Raw genomic sequence first — 19,880 nt, 5'->3', positions numbered from 1 at the left:
GAATGCACACTCTCCAGTATGCATCTTCTCATGATCTCTAAGTTATTGCTTCAGGCTAAAGGTTTTCTACATTCACCATATTCATGATTTTTTTTTTTTTTTTTAATGTGTAAGGAGATTTGAGTTGGCTGGAGGCTTTCCAAGATTCCTTACATGCTATAGTTTCTCTTTTGGGTTATTCTCAGGTATCTGTTGACATTATATTCCTGAAAGAAGACTTTTCTTACAATGATTACCCTTAAATGAGATTACTACAAATAGGATGAACCATAGCATCCTCATTATATTTATAATAATTATTGCTTACACAGCTTCCCTTATATCAAAATTTTAGTTATGGCCCCAAATTTTCAAACTGAGTCACATTCATAAAGGTGTTTTCTTGAAATAACAATGTTTGATGGAAAGTATATTTCCATTTCATACATTTCCTGCCTTTTACTGTGACTGTGTCGTCTCAGGAGAAAAATGCTGTTTGACTTAAAGTCTTCATAATGCTTCCTTCCCTGCTTATTAAACTTCCCAGGCTTCTTCTGGACATCACCTGCTTTCCAATTCTCTCTCAACATCCATCCATGACTCTGGATGTTTGAACTGAAGACGATATCCAGTTTTGTGACTTAAGATCTCTAGGAGTCTGGGGCACCTGGCTGACTCAGGCAGAAGGGCATACAACTCTTAATCTGGGTGTTGTGAGTTTGAGCCCCACATTGGGTGTAGAGATTACTTAAATAAAGAAAACTTAAAAAAAATCTCTCGGAGGCTGGGCCACAAACAAAAACAGATACCCCATAATAGCAAGTTCTTTTGCAGTTGTCTATTTTTTTTTTAAAGACTTTATTTATTTAAGTAATCTCTAAACCCAATGTGGGGCTTGAACTCATAACCCCGAGATCAAGAGTTGCATGCTCCACCAACTGAGCTAACCAGGGCCCCCCTTTTTTTTAAAGATTTATTTATTTTGGGGGGGAGGGGTGAAGGGAGAGGAGAGAAATCCTCAAGCAGATTCCCCAGCACAGGGGCTTGATCCCAGGACCGTGGGATCATGACTTGAGCCAAAATCAAGAGTTGGATCTTAAAAAAAAAAAAAAAAAAAAAAAAAAATGGGCGCCTGGGTGGCTCAGTTGGTTAAGCGACTGCCTTTGGCTCAGGTCATGATCCTGGAGTCCCAGGATTGAGTCCCGCATCGGGCTCCCTGCTCAGCAGGGAGTCTGCTTCTCCCTCTGACCCTCCACCCTCTCATGCTCTCTTTCTATCATTCTCTCTCTCTCAATAAATAAATAAAAATCTTAAAAAAAAAAAAAAAAAAAAAAAGAGTTGGATGCTTAACCCACTGAGCCACCCAGGCACCCCAGGCCCTATTTTTTTAATTTTTATTTTCTACTCCATAATAAGTATATTTAATTTTATATAAAAATAACAATTAAAAATATTTATCTGCTCAATTCCTTAGACTTTTCCTTTCAAATCCAACAAATAAACAAAAACAAACCCAATACTGCTGCTATTTCATAAATGTTTATAACCCCTGCCATCCGCATTCAGTACGTAACCCACCCCAACACACACAATCTTGTACCCACATAGTTTCCTACTCACTTCATAATTTTGTCTCAGTTTCTTATGGCTGTCATAACAAAGTACCACCAACTAGGTGCTTAAAACAATAGAAATTTATTCTCTCACACTTCTGGAGGCTAGATGTCCAAACTAAAGGTGCAGACAGGCAATGCTCTCTCTCTGAAGACTCTAGGGAAGAATCCTTCTTTGAACTGTTGGCGGTTGCTGGCAATCTTTGGTTTTCTTTGGCCTGTAGATACATCATAGTCCATCTCTGTCTCTTTTTTAAAAAGTATTTTTGGGGCACCTAGGTGGCTCAGTCGTTAAGCATCTGCCTTCGGCTCAGGTCATGATCCCAGGGTCCTGGGATCGAGCCCCGCATCGGGTTCCCTGCTCCATGGGAAACCTGCTTCTCCCTCTCCCACTCCCCCTGCTTGTGCTCCCTCTCTCACTGTGTCTCTCTCTGTCAAATAAATAAATAAAATCTTTAAAAAAAAAAAGTATTTTTATTTTTAAGTAATCCCTACATCCAACGTTGGGCTCAAACTTACAACCCCAAGATCAAGAACCACATGCTCTACTGACTGAACCAGCCAGGTGCCCTCTGCCTCTGTCTTTATATATCTTTCCCTGTGTGCTGTGTCTTTATTTTCTCTTCTTCTAAGGACACCTGTCATTATGTTAGGGCCCAACCTATCGAGTATGATATTATCTTAACTAATTATATCTGCAAAGACCCTATTTACAAATAAGATCTCAGTCACAGGTTCCAGATATGAACTTTGGAGGACACTATCCAACACGTATAAATTTCAAACACTTGGATGGGGGGATGGGGTAACTGGGTGATAGGCATTAAGGAGGGCACTTGATGAAATGAGCACCAGGAGTTATATGCAATTGATGAATCACTAAATTCTACCTCTGAAACTAATAATATACTATATGTTCATTAAATTGAATTTTTTAAAAAGATTTTATTTATTTATTTGAGAGAGAGAGAGAGAGAAAATGAGTGGGGGGAGGGGCAGGCAGAGGGAGAGGGAGAAGCAGGCTCTCCGTGCAGCGGGGAACTCAATGCAGGGCTCAATCCCAGGACCCTGAGATCAGGACCCAAGCCGAAGGCAGACGCCCAACAGACTGAGCCACCCAGGAGCCCACGTTAAATTGAATTTAAATAAAAAATTTTTTAAAAATTAATTTCAGGGCGCCTGGGTGGCTCAGTTGGTTAAGCGACTGCCTTCGGCTCAGGTCATGATCCTGGAGTCCTGGGATCGAGGCCCGCATCGGGCTCCCTGCTCAGCAGGGGGTCTGCTTCTCCCTCTGCCCTCTTCCTTCTCGTGCTCTCTGTCTCTCATTCTCTCTCTCTCAAATAAATAAATAAAATCTTTAAAAAAAAATTAATTTCAAACATTCAGTTACACTCATAGTCATCCACACCTGAACCCTGTTAGATTTTTTTCTGAACAAGAGTGAAGCTCGGGGTGCCTGAGTGGCTCAGGTCATGATCCTGGGGTCCTGGGATGGAGCCCCGCATCAGGTTCCCTGCTCTGCAGGGAGCCTGCTTTGCTCTCTCCCTCTGCCTGCCCTCCCCCTGCTTGTCCTCGCTCGTGCTCTCTCTCTCTCTTTCTGTCAAATAAATAAATAAAATCTTAAAAAAAAAAAAGAAAAAAAAGAGTGAAGCTCTGAACAACTCTAGCCTGGTCACAAACTCCTCGATTCTTTCTCAGAAGCCCACCCAGTTCCAATATCAGTCATCCCCTTTCCTCAGGATGCAGACCTGAAGCCAAATGACCAGCATTTTTGTTTTTATTGACTATGACCTTGTTTTATTATTTCACACTTATAGAAAAGTTGCAAAAATAGTACAAGAATTACCATACACCTATCATGCAGGTTCTCCCTATGTTAATATTTTAGTCACATGTACATGGAATTTTTTTTTCTTTTTCTGAACTGTTTGAGAATAAACTGCCTACACAGTTCCCCTTCACTTGGTGTGTGTTTCCTAAAAGTAAGAAAATACTTTTATATATCCACAATACAACACTCAAAATCAAGAAATTTACATTTATATGGTATTATTATCTAATCTACAGTTTATTCCAATGTGACCAATTGTTCTCTATACATGTAAAAAAAAAGTTTTTTCCTGGTCCAGAATCCAAATCTGGGACATTTAGTTGTTGTGTCTTTTTAGTCTCTTTAGTCTGGAACGGTTCCTCAGACTTTGTTTTTCATGACATTAACAATTTTTTTTTTTAAGTAGGCTCCATGCCCAATGTGGGCCTTGAACTCAAAACCTTGAGATCAAGAGTCACATGCTCTACTGATTGAGCCAACCATAAAGTCCCATACATTAATATATCTAAGGTGAGTACAGGCCAGTTATCTTATAGAATGTCACTCAGTTTAGGTGTGCCTATTGTTTTCTTATAATCAGATCCGGGTTATTACTTTTTTGGCAGCCATATTGCAGAAGTGAAGCTGTAACCTTCTCAGTGCTGCAGGGAGAAGCACATGGTCTCCATTGTCCTATAGGATAGTAACTTCGCTTTAAAAAAAAAAATTATTTGAGAGAGAGAGAGCACACAGACGTGTGAGCACAAGCAGGGGGAGGGGCAGAGGGAGAAGCAGACTCCCCACCCAACAGGGAGCCCAACTCGGGACCCTTTGATCATGACCTAAGACAAAGGCAGATGCTTAACCCACTGAGCCACCCTGGCGCCCCCTTAGGATAGTAACTTTGATCACTATGATAGTATCTCCAAATTTCTCCATTATAAAGTTATCTTTGGGCGCGTGGGTGGCTCAGTTGGTTAAGCGACTGCTTTTGGCTCAGGTCATGATCCTGGAGTCCCTGGATCGAGTCCCGCATCGGGCTCCCTGCTCAGCAGGGAGTCTGCTTCTCCCTCTGACCCTCCTCCCTCTCCTGCTCTCTGTCTCTCATTCTCTCTCTCTCAATAAATAAAATCTTTAAAAAATAAAAAAATATGGCACCTGGGTGGCTCAGTTGGTTAAGCGACTGCCTTCGGCTCAGGTCATGATCCCAGGGTCCTGGGATCAAGTCCCACATCAGGCTCCCGGCTCAGCGGGGAGCCTGCTTCTCCCTCTGACCCTCTCCTCTCTCATGCTGTTTCTCTCTCGCTCGCTCTCTAATAAATAAATAAATAAAATCTTAAAAAAAAAAAGGCTATGCTTTTTAAAAAAAAAAATAAATAAAATAAATAAATAAATAAATACAGTTATCTTTTTCCTTGTAACTAATAAGTATCTTTTGTGGAGATATTTAAAGACTGTGTTGACATCAAGCCATCAAATTTTCATCTATTGGTTTCAGTATACACCTATAATTCTTGTTTGAGAAACTTTAATAATTGTTCTGGTTGCTGTCAAATGACAGTTTTTCTTTTTCCAGCATTCCTTTTTCTTTATTCATTTGCTTTCCTCTGTAATGATGAGCTTTCCCTTTTTACTCACTTTGTTGTCAACCTTTGTAAACTCCTCACTCTGTTGCCAGCTCTGTGATACATTTTTTTTTTTTTAAGATTTTATTTATTTATTTGACAGAGAGAGAGAGCGCACGAGAGGGAACACAAGCAGGGGGAGTGGGAGAAGGAGAAGCAGGCTTCCTGCCGAGCAGGGAGCCCGACGCGGTGCTCGATCCCAGGGTCCTGGGATCATGACCTGAGCCGAAGGCAGACACTTAACGACTGAGCCACCCAGGCGCCCCAGCTCTGTGATACATTTAAGAAAGGCCCTTTACAAAGCGCATATACAGCATTTTAGCTGTTTCTGTTGGCCTATCCTATCTGCTACACTGTTGGCAACAGGGGTCAGTTTTCACCTCCCATTCTTTCTTCAGGCAACTCCTTTTATGTTTCCTAACCCTCCCCTGAAACTGCTATTGACAAGTTATCAGCTACTTCCACTCCATCTTTCCAGATCCACAGGTTATCTGACTTTCTCTTTTTAAGATTTTATTTATTTGAGAGAGAGAGAGAGAAAAAGCACTAGCAGGGGGAGTGGCAGAGGGAGAAGCAGGCTCCCCGCTGGGCAGGGAGCGCAATGTGGGGCTCCATCCCAGGACCCTGGGATCACGACTCAAGCTGAAGGCAGATGCCCAACTCACTGAGCCACCCAGGCGCCCCTGACTTTTTCTTTCTTTACCTCTCAGTAATATTAGCTGCAGCTGACTACTACACCCTTCTTGAAACACTTCTTTCTTGAGGCTTCTCAAACACCATCCTCTTCTGTTCTCCTCCTGTTTTATTGGCCTTAACAATCTCTTTTGTTGATTCTCCTCCTATCCTTCATCTCCAAATTCAGCAGCTCCCAACCGCTTAATCCTGGACCCTCTTGTGTTCTCCATATACACTCTCTCCCCCACCTAAGCCTTATTAGATGACCTTATCTAATTAGACTTCATGTAGGGGCGCCTGGGTGGCTCAGTTGTTAAGCCTCTGTCTTCGGCTCAGGTCATGATCCCAGGATCCTGGGATCAAGCCCCACATCAGGATCCCTGCTCGGCCGGGAAGCCTGCTTCTCCCTCTTCCACTCCCCCTGCTTATGTTCCCTTTCTCGCTGTGTCTCTCTCTGTCAAATACATAAATAAAATCTTTAAAGAAAAAAAATAATAATTAGACTTCATGTAACCTTATGTATTTAAGTTTTTTTTAGTAAGCACTATGCCCAACATGGGGCTTGAACTCACAACCCCGAGATCAAGAGTCGCATGTTCCATCGACTAAGCCAGCCAGGAGCCCCAACCTTATGTATTTAAATACAATTTATAGTCTGATGAATCCTGAAATTGTATCATAGCCCTGATCTCTCCTTGAATTCCAACTGCCAATATAGTATGTCCAATTGGATTTCTAAAATGTATACTTCAAACTTAGCATGACCACAATGGAACACTTAATTTTCTTACCATTTCTCTCCCAGTCTTTCCAATTTCAGTGGAGCCATCAACATTCACTAGGTCACTCAAGACTCAATTTTTCTTTCTTCTTTTTTTTTTTTTAGTCTCAATTTTTCAAGTCATTCTTGATCACTCTGTTGTCATCACTAGAAACCCCCACTCTGTTCCATTGTCTTATCTATTTGCAAGCTCTGTGGCTTTACCTCCAAAGCATATCTGGTACCCACACACTTCTCCCATTTACACTACTCTTATTTTAGTCAAGATCACCAATTTCTTGCTTAGAGTATATTGCAACAGTCTCCTAACTATCCTCCTTGTCTCTTATTTCTCCCCCTCTCACCGAACAAGATAAGCACCCTAGAGCAGCCAGAATTATCTTTAAAAAAAAAAAAAAAGTTATACCCCTGCTTAAAATGTCCAACTACTTTAAATTGCACTTAAAATACAATAACAACTCTAATACCATAGCATTCAAAACCTTGTATGATCTGGTTGTATGATCTTAGTATCTCTTCAAGTTTTCTTGTATCACTATACTCCTTGCCTTATAGTCTAGCAACTCTAGCTTTCTTATTGTTTTTAGTGTGAAAAAAAATTTCAACACAAAAATCCCTGCCTTTATGGAGCTTTCACTCTAAAAATGGCAAGATTTCATTCTTTTTTATGGCCAAGTAATATTCGTGTGTGTGTGTGTGTGTACCACATCTTCTTTATCCCTTCATCCGCCGATGGACATTTGGGCTCTTTCCATGATTTGTCTATTGTTGAGAATGCTGCTATAAACATAGGGGTGCATGTATCCCTTCGAATCAATATTTTTGTATCGTTTGGGTAAATACCTAGTTGTGCAATTGCTGGGTGGAAGGGTAGTTCTATTTTTAACTTTTTGAGGAACCTCTATACTGTTTTCCACAGTGGCTGTACCAGTTTGCATTCCCACCAACAGTGCATGAGGGTTCCCCTTTCTCCACATCCTCACCAACATCTGTTGTTTCCTGTGTTGTTAATTTTAATGGCTGGCCTTTTTTTTTTTTTCTTTCCAATATTCAAGTCTCAGCCCAAATGTGAGTATCCTAGAAAAGACTTCTTTGGGGGTGCCTGGGTGGCTCAGTAGTTAAGCATCTGCGTTCAGCTCAGCTCAGGTTATCATCCCGGGGTCCTAGGTTCAAGCCCCACGTCTGGCTCCCTGCTAGGCAGGAAGCCTGCTTCTCCCTTTTCTCCTTGTCTGTGCTCTCTCTTGTCACCTGTCTCTCTCTCAAATAAATAAATAAAATCTTAAAAAAAAAACCAAGACTTCTTTGACACTCTAAATTGCCAGCATTTCCCACACTTCACATTTTCCTGCTTTACTTTTTTTTTTTTTTTAAAGATTTTATTTATTTGAGGGGGGGATGGAGCCTTGTTCTCCCATTCCACTTGGCTCCTCCCTCTGCTCATTCTCTCTCTTTCTTTCAAATAAATAAAATCTTTAAAAAAAAAAAGAATTTGTTTGGGGCACCTAGGTGGCTCAGTCGTTAAGCGTCTGCCTTCGGTTCAGGTCATGATCCCAGGATCCTGGGATCGAACCCCACATCAGGCTCCCTGTTCTGCGGGAAGCCTGCTTCTCCCTCTCCCACTTCCCCTGCTTGTGCTCTCTCTCTCGCTATGTCTCTCTCTGTCAAATAAATAAATAAAATCTTAAAAAAAAAAAAAGATTTGTTTGAGAGAGAGCTCGCAAGAGCAGGGGAAGGGGGAGTTGGAGAGGGAGGGGTAGTGGGAGAGGGAGAAGCAAATTCTCCGCTGAGCAGGGAGTCCTATGGCCGCTCGATCCCAGGACCCTGGGATCATGACCTGAGTGGAAGGCAGGCACTTAACCAACTGAGCCACCCAGGTGCCCCTGCTTTATTTTCTTTATAGCACTTATCACCTGGAATTATCTTAATTTGTTCTGTTCCCTCTACCATATACAGTACATATTCAATAAATATTTAAATATTAATAAATAAATTCAATAGTATACCAAAATGAGTGAATTTTACTGAGTATAAATTTAAAATTAAAAATTTATATGAGGGTCACCTGGCTGACTCCAGTCATTAGAGAGTGTACCTCTTGATCTCAGGGTTGTGAGTTTGAGCCCCACATTGAGTGTAGAGAATACTTAAAAAACAATCTTAAAAAAATATATGAAATGCAGGTTGCTGAGGTTCACTCAAGGTCTTCTGAATAAAAAATTTTGGGGGTGGTGTCCAACTGTAATATGTGTGCCCTCTAAAGTTTCAGACCATTTCTCAAAGTCCATGAGGGTAACTTGTGCTCTGTAGTCCAGATAGCCCCCTTCCTCATGTCAACTTCCCCTTTTGGGTTCCTTGACATTTCTGGTCAGCAGACCTCATTTGGGACCATCTTAATCCATCAGAGAGTGTGATATGTCAAATCTCAAAATGGGGAAAGTTTTCTCTAGAGGCCAAAGGATACAGGAGCAGACCTGTCCAGCGTCTGGCATTGTCTGTCCACTGACGGGGCTAAAGGGGAACACTGGAATGACTTTCTTAACCAATATAATCTTTCCTAAGGTAACTGACTTCCATGTGTCCAGTGAAGAGTTACTTGCATCTGCCTCATCAGGTGGCAGGTGGGTGGCACGGCCTCAAGAGACAAAGCAGGGCACCCCATCCGAGGGAGAGCCCTCCACCGCGCGGGCCCCTGCCCGCGCCACCCCAAATACGTTTCCTTCTCAGTTAAGTTCAACAAGTGTTTATGGACCACCTCATTCTAAGTCTGTGCAGCCTCGTCCCTGTGGAGGAACAAGACATGGTCTAGTTATCAAGTTGCTTACGAGGCAATCAACTGTCTTGAAGTTTTTAAAAACGCTATGTTCTCCTACTCTTTCCACTTTGTTGCCAGTTTTTTAAAATAAAACAGTGAGGAGGACATTGTTGAATGGATTTTACAGATTCCCCTCCCCACCCTTGGATGTATTCTATTCTCAAGTCTTTTGCTTAGTTGTGCTTTCTTCCTCTTTTTCTTCGTTAGCCAATTAGTTTAGCAGTTTTGTCTGTTTTATCACCAGTAACACTTCATTCGTTTAAGTTCCAGGTTGGGAGGTATTTTTACATGTAAATCTCAATCTTCAAAACAATGTAGCAAGGTAGATGTTTTGGAGGGGAAAACTGCTCCCTGAATGTTCAAAGGTTCAAGGTCTCTTCCAGATCTAGTTGCCATTCCTATTAGGGGTTGCTATCTAGGGCTGGGCGTCTTGCTCCAAAGCTTGGGTTCCCTTCTGTGCACTTGGCTGCCCTTTGGGAAGGCAATTTTATGGGATGGTAGGATGTGGAAGCCTGAGGTTAAGAAATGAGTGACTGAGTCCCTGGTTAATCAGTGTCGAATAATACTTCGTGTTTCTGAAAAAATGGGAAGAGGGAAAAGGAGAGATGCGGTGAGGCGCTCCAGGGTTTGGCAAGGACTGAGCACGCACGCAGTCGCGGGGTCAGGGGTGGGAGGCACCGTCAGCCCAGAATGAGCGCGCGGCGGGCGCCGTACACCCAGACGCCTGGAGCCCGAGGCCCAGGAAGGCGCATGCCGACCGGCCGAGGCCCGCGCTGCGTTCGGGGTTCGCGCGTAGCATCGGTTCAGCTGAGCTCCGCAGGCAGGTCGGCCTCAGGTGCAGAACTGTGTGAGCGCGCCAAGCCGGAGCACGCCCGTAAGCCGGCGGCGCGCTCGTCCCGCCACGTCCCCTGGCTCGGCGTCTCAGGACACCGGGCCTCTCGGGTGTCGGGGGGGGGGCGCTGGCTCGCACCCCGATGAGCACTCCATCCCCTCTACCTGGGCCACCGAGGCTGGACGTTTCCCCACCTCGGCGGCCACGGGACCCTCAGGGCCGGTTTGACCCTGAATCCGAAGAGTCGGCTCTTCTGATTGGCTTAGAGTACAAACGCAGGCGAGCGCTGCCTGAGACCCGCTCTTTGATTGGGTTTTAAATGAACAGCAGAGCACGAAATAAAGAGGCCTTCAGTCATTGGGCCATTGTGTGAATCTCCTTTTGGCTTTCTCTGCCGCCTGAATAAGCGTCTCAGGATCTTCGTCATGAGTCTTAAATCTGGGCCTGTCAGTTCGCCCCAGCGTTACTCGTCTCTAGGCAGGGCATGGGGTTTACAGAGTTCAACCAATCATAGAACGTCGAGATCAGGTTGCCAGGCAGATTATGCTAATAAGGCCCCGCCTTTTATGCTGCTCCCACTCTGCGGCGGGAAGAACCACCTGGAGGTGGCGGGGGGGGTTCGATTTCCATCACCCCTAGGGAGAGAGGATCGGGGACCCGCTGATCTTCCAGCTCCCCTCACCCAACGTCGTGTAAGTACCTAAAGGATTAAGGGAACCGGATAAGCCAGCGTCCAGAGTACCCCATCGACTGGGAGGGTGTTTCGTCTTTGCTTAGTCCCACCCAAAATGGCGCCAAGCTCTTTCCGCGTCTCAGAGCCCGGCCGGGGCCAACCGACCGCGGACCCGGGTGGGGGGGGAAACTGATGGTGGTGGTGGGGGGGGAGAAATCCCGGCGGCACCGCCCGATGGTACAGTCCAGCCGGGGCTGGGACAAGGCACCTCACTCGGGGTGGGGGGTCAAACCATCTGCACCTTCTAAGGGGAAAGGGGCAAAAACCCCTAAAGGAGCCCCTCCTGGCGCTGCGTTCAGCGATGGCTTCGGCGCCTCTTGGCCCCTGCCTCCCCCGCGCGCAGCCTCCCCCCTGCGACCCCCGAGTGGCTCGCACGCTCCGCCGGCCGCGCGCACCTCTCCTCCCCTGCCCGCGTTGGTTGGGCCGGGACGGCAGTTGGGCGCCCTGCGCGCTCCTGCCGCAGCGGTTGGGCCGGCGCTCGGGGTGCGGCGGCCGCTCGGGGTGCAGCGGGCGGTCTCCGCCCGCCGGGTACCCGGGGGGCAGCGCGGGGGTGGCGGCGCGGCCCGGGCCTCGGGGCCAGGCGGGCAGCCGGCCGGCGCGATGGAGGGCTCCCTCGACTGGGGCGCCCTGCTTTGTCTCGTGAGGCCGCGCCACCCACCTGCCATTGATTGCGGGTCCCCCCCCAGTCCCATATTTACAAGTTGGCGTCGCCGGGACCCGGGGAGGCCCGGCTTGGAGTGGCGTGCGGGTAGCACGTTTGGGTCAGTCTTGGTAAACAGCGTCCCGGGGTGGGCAGGGCGGAGGCCGAGGTCAACCTGCGCTCGGTGTTGCGTGCAAAGGCGTGAGCCAGAGGCCCTTGGGAGCGGGTTGATAGTGTAGAGATTCCAGCCGATCATCAGCTTTCGTTAAGCCTTTTTTAGTCAGTAGCCAGGTATTAGGTACTCTACCAAGGAAAATGAACGCAGCGCTGTCGAACTTGGCGTGCGTGCGTGTTTAGCCTTGCTTGGCGGATTTGCTGGATTTCAGTCAATTTTCAATCAATGTTTGTGTACGCTTAAGCCCAGAGAGGGCTGGTTTTGGTGCTGTCATCGAGGATTAAGTGTGCGATGAGTCCCACCCAGCTCAGCCATGTGCCTAATTCTGCACCATCGTCTGTTCAAATCTTGTTCCACAAAGTTTTTTAACCTCAACAGTACTTAACCTTCATTATTTTAAAACCAACAAAATCACTCGTGACTGTTTTGTGACCTCTTTCCACCACCCGTTACTTTGTTATCCCTCTCCCTATTGCAGTAAGCTCTTTGAAGGCAGGAAGGTACACTGTTTTTGGTACTCTTCTACCCATTCCATTCCCGGCACCACAATAGTTTCCACGTTGATGAATCATAGTTACATGTTACTCTAGAATTGAGAAAATTGCCTTTGTTGGGGGGCAAAGCCGCGTTTTAAAGTAGTGCTGATTCAATCTGTTATATTTAGAAGTCTACCTTTACTTTTTTAATGAGTAGAGGTGAAATTGACAAAAAATGGGCCGTTTTAAAGTGAACAATTTAGGGTCGCCTGGGTGTCTCAGTCGGTTAAACGTCTGTCTTGCCTTCGGCTCAGGCTATGATTCCAGGTCTTGGGATAGATGGAGTCCCGCACTGGGCTCCTTGCTCAATGGGGAGCTTACTTCTCCCTCTGCGGGGCCCCCTGCATGTGCTCTCTCTCTGACAAGTAAATAAATAAAATCTTAAAAAAATAAAGAAAACAATTTGTAGTAGATCTACATTTTAAAATTTTGGGCCAAGAGGTTATTCCCAACCTTGTGACTCCTCTTACTGATTTATTCCTTGACCATCCACTCTTGGCTCTCCTTTGTTTTGCAAGGGTGCTTACCTGCTTTCTCTTTTCCTAAATGAACCATTTTTAGTTTCCAAATGTTGTGCAGCACAAGTATTAATCTGCGCATCATATATTGTACATGTGAATGTAATCAAGTATGTATTATAGATAAGGCAAAGTTCATGTCTTCAAGGGCCCTGAATGCTTTTTGCTTAGAACATGGTGGTATAAGGGATAGCCTATCAATCCAATATAATACTAAATTGATTGGTACAACCTCAGTTTCCACTTGTCTAATTTTATTTTTTCTTACTAGTTTTAACAATAATATATGATCATTGTAGAAAACAGAAAATATAGAAACAGGTTAAAATAAAAATTACCTAAAGTAAAATTACCACAGATAATCCTTGCTGATATTTTAGTGTGCTTTAAATCTTGGTGTGTGTATGAAACATTTTTACAAACTTGGCATCATATTTGGCTTTTGTTTCTAGTTTTGTTTTTCATGTAGATCGGTACCCTAATGACTTCACTGATGATTTGCCACTGTAGTACTTTTCCCCATTACTTGAAGGGGGCATTATGAAACCCTCTGAACTGAAAGAATTATAACATTTGATTCATTTTACTTTTTAGAAACATGTCCTAATGGGATAGGTTTCTGAGTAACACGCAGAGTTGATCAGAGTTGAAAAATATTGAGCTATAATTATAGTTTCCTTAATTTTACATTTCAAGCACTAGTAAACACATTGTAACTACATACTTTCAGTTGGTAAAAGTGATTACTAAACATGTTGTCATTGCAGTGTTTGAATTGTTTAGTCAGAGTTTGTTTTAAAATTGAATGCTGATGTACTTTGACCTATTACCACCTAAAGTAATCTTCCCCTGCCACACCTCTTTTCCCAGAGTGTAGACACACCCCCCTCCAGGAATTTGTATGTTTTTTATAAGCAGAATTTATTACTGCTTAAATTTATCATAGGTACTTTAATAGATTAGCAAATGAGAATGTGGTCTGGTGTTTAGAAAGGGCTAGTGATTTAAGAAAAAGGAAATGTTTGCTACAAGCAAATCTTTGCAGAATGGTCCCTCTGGGATTCTCTGGAGTACTGTGTAGGGGGAGGAAGGTAAGGGGGAGCTGCTGACTTCATTATTTTGGTCAGTCTCCTTTGAAGTCTTCTTCTCCCTCTTCTGGCATGATACTGTTTACTTGATTTACTTGAATCACTGCTAAATCTGGTCTCTGTCTTTTTTTGTTCTCAAGGCTACAACATATTTCAAGATTCATGTGGAACATTCTGAACTAGTGCCTTTCCAGTTTGTTTCCTCCCCCTCCTTCTGTGACATGGATACTTCACTATTAGTACTGAAACATTATTTCCATTCCCTTCCCCAGATCCTTCAGTGGCTTACACATTACCTGTGTAGATTTTAAATTTGTTCAGGTTGTGGAAAGCACCTGGAAGTAGGTTTTGTTTTGTTTTTTGATAACTTTGAAATAGTTAGAAAATTCCTTGGCGGGGGTGGGGGTGGGGGGGGTGGGGGTGAGGAAATGGAGAGGGAGGGGAGAGATTATGGATAATCTCAAATAACAATTATAGCAAGACTAGTTACAATGTAGAGAAAACAAACATATGATCAACACTATGCAATATTTTAAGAACCCCAAGTAGATTGCTGAAAGGTCATTATCTGCTAAAATGGTCCATTATTGTTTGTTATTCATTTCCTAGTTGAACTCTTATTTCAACATTAGAATATTGGAGCTACAAGCTCCCTTTCTTGACCCATGTCTTTCACTTTCTAGGTCTGATTCGCTGGTTGTAACCCACGGCCTTTTTCCGATTGTGATTTTTAGAAGAGCTATCCCTTAGATCTGTGCAGTCCAATATGGTAGCCACTGGCCACACGTGGCTGTGGAGCACTTGAAATTTGCCTAGTGCTGTAAGTGTAAAATACTTTTATGCCAGATTTTGAGATTCAGTGTGAAAAAAAAAAATTCAATTGATAAAATGTTGATTATAAAATTTATTTATTTATTTTTAAGTAATCTCTATACCCAATGTTGGGCTCGTACTCATGACCCCGAGATCAAGAGTCACGTGCTTTTCCCACTGAGCCAGCCAGGTGCTCTTAAAATATTGATTATATGTTGAAATGATAATATGTTACATATACTAGGTTAAATAATTATATTATTGCAATTTCACCTGTTTCAACTTTTAAAAAAATGTGGCTACTAGAAGATTTAAAATTACATATGTGGCTTGCCTGTGTGGCTTGCATGGTTTTTCTGTTGAACTGAGCAGCCTTAGACTTAGTTTAATGGGAGTGGGGTGTTTCCAAGTAGCAGTAAGCCCTCATACAATGTATTATCTTTTGGTTTCTATAGTTTCATCTAATAGATACTGCTAATATGTAGGTGTGCCTGATTTTTTTCTTAATGCTTATGATAGCTCTCACAGAAGCATTATTCTTTTGAAGAAAACCTTAAAACCACTTATAGGTAATTGAGTTAACTGTTACTGAATTAATAAACTCAATTAATCATTTGAACTTAAAATAATAAAATGAAAATCTAGGGGCGCCTGGGTGGCTCAGTTGGTTGGGCGACTGCCTTCGGCTCAGGTCATGATCCTGGAGTCCCGGGATCGAGTCCCGCATCGGGCTCCCTGCTCGGCAGGGAGTCTGCTTCTCCCTCTGACCCTCCTCCCTCTCATGCTCTCTGTCTCTCATTCTCTCTCTCTCAAATAAATAAATAAAATCTTTAAAAAAAAAAAAAGAAAAGAAAATCTATTGAGCACCTAATCCATTTAAAAAAAGTCAAGCTAAGCATAATCAGCTGAATTTTACCAAACTTGGTCTGCTACTTACTCATTGATTTTTATAATGTGTCATTTTTTCAAAGATTTAAGAAATACTTCTGGGAGAAAGTTGAAATTGAGAAAATCAAGCTCACATTTTTTTTTTTCCTCCTATGATTTAGGAAGAGGGCCATGATAGTTTAATTCCAAGTGTGGAATACTTTGGACCAGCTCATGGGACAACTGTCCTTTTAAAAAAAACACAAAAGAGTCATAGCTTACAGATAAAATCATGTTCTTTTTATGCCTGTATTTGAAAACAAATATTTCCTTCTACCCTGTATGGAGGTTTGGTATGTTGTAGCATCTACAGCATGGGCTGTGAAGGCAAAGAAACCTAGATTCATAGACTAGATTAAATTGATTCATCTTGGGCCCACTACATAAAATCTGTAAGCTTAGTTTCTTTCTTTCTTTTTCTTTTTTTAATTTTTTATTTATTTTTATTTTTTTATTTTTTAGATTTTATTGATTTATTTGACAGAGAGAGACACAGCAAGAGAGGGAACACAAGCAGGGGGAGTGGGAGAGGGAGAAGGAGAAGCAGGCTTCCCGACGAACAGGGAGCCCGATGCGGGGCTCGATCCCAGGACCCTGGGATCATGACCTGAGCCGAAGGCAGACACTTAACTGACTGAGCCACCCAGGTGCCCCTTTCTCTCTATCTTTTTTTTAAAGATTTTATTTATTTATTTGAGAGAGAGAGAATGAGAGAGAGCACATGAGAGGGGGGAGGGTCAGAGGGAGAAGCAAACTCCCTGCCCAGCAGGGAGCCCGATGCGGGACTCGATCCCGAGACTCCAGGATCAAGACCTGAGCCGAAGGCAGTCGCTTAACCAACTGAGCCACCCAGGCACCCTCTCTTTTTTTTTTTTTTTAAGATTTTATTAATTTATTTGACAGAGAAAGAGAGCAAACAAGCAGGGGGAGAGGCAGGCAGAGGGAGAGGGAGAAGTAGACTCCCCGCTGAGCAAGGAGCCCAACAAGGACTTGATCCCAAGACCTTGGGGTCATGACATGAGCCAAAGGCAGACACTTAACTGAGTCACCCAGGCATCCCTGCCCCCTTTTTAAAGATTTTATTTATTTATTTGACAGAGCAGTTTCTTTATTAAATCATATAACTAGTTTTTTTAAGATTGATTTATATTTTAGAGAGAGACAGAGAGCCTGGTGTGGAGGGGCAGAGGGAAAGGGAGAGTCTCAAGAAGACTCTGTGCTGTGCCGAGTGCTGAGGGCTGAGCGCAGAGCCCCATGCATGGTTCGATCTCACCACCCTGAGATCACAACCTCAGCGGAAACCAAGAGTCAGTTGCTCTATGGACTGCGTCATCCAGGCACCCATCATTTAACTAGTTCTTAATTATTAATGGGGATAATAATAGTACCAATCTCATAGTCTTGGTATGAGAATGCTTGTTATCAGTTACTACAATAATATAAATGGCTCAGTAACAAAGCACATAGTGATCAGTGGCTCAGTGACTACCGATTTTGGACCCTCTGCTTCAGCCAAACCAGTCTTCCCACTGTCCCTGAAATATTCTGGAGTTTTCCTTCATGTTTTCACACCTTCATTTCTCAAATGGAATGTTTGTGTAATCCCCCCAACCCCCCACCTCCTCCTCTAGTTCTGTCCACCAAAATCCCACCCATCTTTCTCGAGCAGTTGGTTGGTAAACTTTTTTTCGGTAAAGAACCGGGGAGTAAATATTTGTGGTTTTGTGGGCCATATGGTCCCTGTTACAACTGCTCCTTCACCCCTGTCATGTGAAGCATGGCTGTGTTCCAATTAAACTTTATTTATGGACCCCAAAGTGTGATGTACTATAACTTTCATGTGTTATGAAATACTCTTTTTTTGGAGTCTTTTCAACTATTTTATTATTTTTAGAAATATTTTATTTATTTGAGAGAGCGCGCACGCAGAAGCAGGGGGGAGGGGCAGAGGGAAAAGCAGACTCCCTGCCAAGCAGGGAGCCCAATGTGGGACTTGATCCCAGGACCCTGGGATCATGACCTGAGCTGGAGGCAGACGCTTAACAGACTGAGCCACCCAGGAGCCCTTTTTCAACTATTTTAAAATGTAAAAACCATTCTTAGCTCACAGGCTATATCCAAAACCAGATGTTGAGCCACTCTTGGGCTGTAGTTTGCCAACCCCTCCACACATTCTTCATTGAGTTCCTGTTGACCATCTTACTTGAAAGTGATCCCTTGGGGCGCCTGGGTCGCTCAGTAGTTAAGCGTCTGCCTTCAGCTCAGGTCATGATCCCAGGGTCCTGGGATAGAGTCCCGCATCGGGCTCCTTGCTCCGCAGGAAGCGTGCTTCTCCCTCTCCTACTCCCCCTGCTTGTGTTCCCTCTCTCACTGTGTCTCTCTCTGTCAAATAAGTAAATAAAATCTTAAAAAAAAAAAAAGAAAGTGACCCCTTTTGTCTCTGAATGTCCTACAGGATTTTTGTACTGTTTTGTAATAATAGCATTTATTGAGTACTTAATTTGTATCATGTAGCAATTATTTATGCTTATTTCTTGTTTCCTAAATATGCTAAAAATTCCGAGAAGTGATGGATAGATTTTAGCCTCCTCATATAGAATGCAGTACAAGAATGCCATTTCCTTACTGGATTCTAAGATGTTTGGAGGAATAAAGGAGTGAAGGTAATTAATTTTAAGATATTCGAGGTGATTTCCTGGATTTTCTTCCTTTTACTTCAAAATTTTTATTTTTTGTGTGCAATTCTCTTCTTGCTTGAAAATCTTGAGGCCAGTCTGTTTTCGGTCTTACTACAAACTGTGATTATAGGCAACCTTATTATCATGTCCTTCTGATGGCGGAATAGCTCTAACACCTATGGCTAATTGTTGCTTTGCATTTGACTAAATTTTTTAGTGTGTTTTCTAAGGCATCTGTTTACATTTCATCCTTAATGTGTGACATTGACAGAACAGTATTGTAACTAGTTTACAGATGAGAATAAGGAGACAATTTAGTGAATGATGTGAGAGCGGTGGGAGCTAAGGCTAGGAGCAAGGTGTGTGGGTTCTCAATCTCAGGCGACGGTGTGTAAATTAATTAGATTTCAGTCTCTTTACTCATTTATCCATCTTCTCTTGAAGTTGATGAATGAAATTATTCTGGATTTTATTTATTTATTTATTTTAAAGATTTTATTTATTTATTTGAGAGAGAGAATGAGATAGAGCATGAGAGCGGGGGGGAGGGTCAGAGGGAGAAGCAGATTTCCCGCTGAGCAGGGAGCCGATGCGGGACTCGATCCCGGGACTCCAGGATCATGACCTGAGCCGAAGGCAGTCGCTTAACCAACTGAGCCACCCAGGCGCCCTATTCTGGATTTTAATTAAGTACTTCATACATTGATAAATATAAGGACCTACAACCAGTTGGTGTTTAGGATACTTGTTTATGTAACATATAAGTTTTCTCAAGTACGTTAAACCTGTTGAAGTAAGATATGACATAACTATAAAATGTTAACTCTAGAATTAAGACTAAATTGGGGGGGTACCTGGGTGGCTCAGTCACTTGAAGGTCTGACTTATGGTTTCATCTCAGGTCATGATCTCCTGGTGGTGGGATCTAGCCCCACTTTGGGCTCTGTGCTCAGCACCGAGTCTTCTTCAGATTCTTTCTTCCTCTCCTTTCCCCTCTGCCCCTCCCCGCTCACACTCTCTCTCTCTCTAAAATAAATAAATAAATAAAATCTTAAAAAACAACAGCAACCCGCCTCCCCCTAAATTATGGAGAGCCTGGCTGACTCAATCAGTGGGGCATGTGACTCTTGATCTTGGGGTTGTGAGTTTAAGCCCCAGGTTGAGGGTAAAGAGTACTTAAAAAAATACCCAAAACTAAACTAAATTATGCAGCAGAAACTGTACTTTGATGAACTTTGTTCCATTAAAAAATTTGGGGGCACCTGGGTGGCTCAATTCTTAAGTGTCTGCCTTCGGCTTGGGTCATGATCCCACAGTCCTGGGGTCGAGCCCCACATCGGGCCCCCTGCTCAGTGGAAAGCCTGCTTCTCCCTCTCCTACTCCCCCTGCTTGTGTTCCCCTTTCGCTGTGTCTGTCTCTGGCAAATAAATAAATAAAATCTTTAAAAAAAAATTTTTTTAAGAATGCTTATATTCATATTTATATATGAATTCTATATGAGTTATCCCAAAGTCTAGGTGTCTCATCAAGAAAAACGGTATCTTTTGGGGTGCCTGGGTGGCTCAGTCAAGCTTCTGACTCTTGATTTTGGCTCAGGTCATGATCCCAGGGTTGTGAGATTGAGCTCTGTGTTGGGCTCTGTGCT

The 19,880-nt window shown here is 43.4% G+C and overlaps 1 protein-coding gene across 1 annotated transcript in view; it reads left to right on the top strand.

Moving 5' to 3' along the window:
* The first annotated feature begins 10,721 nt into the window (after positions 1-10,721).
* Positions 10,722-19,880, top strand: part of PRDM10 (PR/SET domain 10) — a 105,252-nt gene continuing 96,093 nt past the window's right edge. The window contains exon 1 of the mRNA XM_035009304.1: positions 10,722-10,819. The gene's annotated coding sequence lies outside the window, so the exon portion shown is untranslated. The remainder of the gene's footprint in view (positions 10,820-19,880) is intronic.

This window comes from Mirounga leonina, unplaced genomic scaffold (assembly GCF_011800145.1).
Source record: "Mirounga leonina isolate KUSES-001 unplaced genomic scaffold, KU_Mleo_1.0 Mir_153, whole genome shotgun sequence".
Classification (NCBI taxonomy): domain Eukaryota; kingdom Metazoa; phylum Chordata; class Mammalia; order Carnivora; family Phocidae; genus Mirounga; species Mirounga leonina.
The sequence above is the reverse complement of the archived record's forward strand: the minus strand, read 5'-3'. Positions and strand labels throughout refer to the sequence as shown.